Consider the following 1,859-nt stretch of genomic DNA (forward strand, 5'->3'; position numbering starts at 1 on the left):
AATTATATATTTCCCTTAAGGCAGCATGTTTCTTATGAGCGGGGAAATATTTAGCAGAGAAGTAATAAATCATATCCTAGGGACTACGCACACAACCGGGATCAAGTGAATTAAACCATATTTTAGCATCACCCTTTAATGAGAATGGAAATAACTTAAGGATATAGTAGTAACGGATTTTTTCCACATTTGTGAATAGGGTGGCTATATCATTCAGTTCAGTAAGATGTGCCACAACAGTTTTAGATTCATAGCCATAAAAATGATCAGACTCAACCAAAGTAATTATCTCAGGATCGATAGAGAAATCATAATCCTTATCAGAAATACAGATAGGTGAAGTAGAAAAAGCAGGGTCATATTTCATTCTAGCATTTAAAGACTTTTCTTTCGGCTTAGCTAATAGTTTCTTAAGATCATATCTATCTTTGCAAGCTAAAAGATCTCTAGTAGTTTCTTCATCCATAACATAACCCTCAGGCACATCAGGCAATTCATATCTAGCGGGAGAATCTTCATCATCACTTTCATCAATATTATCAGTTTCAATAATTTCAGTCTCTCTAACCCTAGCAAGTTGTTCATCAAGAAATTCACCTAATGGCACTGTATTATCAAGCGTAGAAGTAGTTTCATCATAAGTATCATTTAAAGCAGAAGTGGCATCATCATTAACATGCGACATATCAGAATGAATAGAAGGAGTAGGTGTCGCAAGTTTACTCAAAATAGAAGGTGAATCAAGTGCAGAGCTGGATGGCAGTTCCTTACCTCCCCTCGTAGTTGAGGGAAAAATCTTGGTTCTTTCATCTTTCAAGTTCTTCATAGTGATCAACAGATATAAATCCCATGTGAATCAAAGAATAGAGCTATGCTCCCCGGCAACGGCGCCAGAAAATAGTCATGATAACCCACAAGTATAGGGAATCGCAACAGTTTTCGAGGGTAGAGTATTCAACCCTAATTTATTGATTCGACACAAGGGGGGCCAAAGAATATTATCAAGTATTAATAGTTGAGTTGTCGACTCAACCGCACCTGAATGACTTAATATCTGCAGCAAAGTATTTAGTAGCAAAGTAATATGGAAGCAGCGGTAACGGTGGCAAAAGTAATAGTATTGGTTTTGTAGTGATTGTAACAGTGGCAACGAAAAAGTAACTAAACAAAGATCAATATGTGAAAAGCTCGTAGGCATTGGATCAGTGATGGATAATTATGTCGGATGCGATGCCTCATGCAACAGTTATAACATAGGGTGACACAAAACTAGCTCCAATTCATCAATGTAATGTAGGCATTGTCGGTGTCAAAACCGGCGGATCTCGGGTAGTGGGTCCCGAACTGTGTGTCTAGGCCGGATGGTAACAGGAGGCAGGGAACACGATGTTTTACCCAGGTTCGGGCCCTCTTGATGGAGGTAAAACCCTACGTCCTGCTTGATTAATATTGATGATATGGGTAGTACAAGAGTAGATCTACCACGAGATCAAGGAGGCTAAACCCTAGAAGCTAGCCTATGGTATGATTGTTGTATATGGAGTTGATTGCCTACGGACTACAACCCTCCGGTTTATATAGACACCGGATAGGGTTAGGGTTACACAGAGTCAGTTACAATGGTAGGAGATCTTGAATATCCGCATCGCCAAGCTTGCCTTCCACGCCAAGGAAAGTCCCATCCGGACACGGGACGAAGTATTCAATCTTGTATCTTCATAGTCCAGGAGTCCGGCTGAAGGTATAGTCCGGCTACCCGAACATCCCCTAATCCAGGAATCCCTCAGTAGCCCCTGAACCAGGCTTCAGTGACGACGAGTCCGGCGCGCAAATTGTCTTCGGCATTGCAAGGCGGGTTC

The sequence above is a fragment of the Triticum urartu genome, chromosome 7A, assembly GCF_056163025.1.
Source record: "Triticum urartu cultivar PI428250 chromosome 7A, HENAU_Tu73, whole genome shotgun sequence".
Taxonomy (NCBI): Eukaryota; Viridiplantae; Streptophyta; class Magnoliopsida; order Poales; family Poaceae; genus Triticum; species Triticum urartu.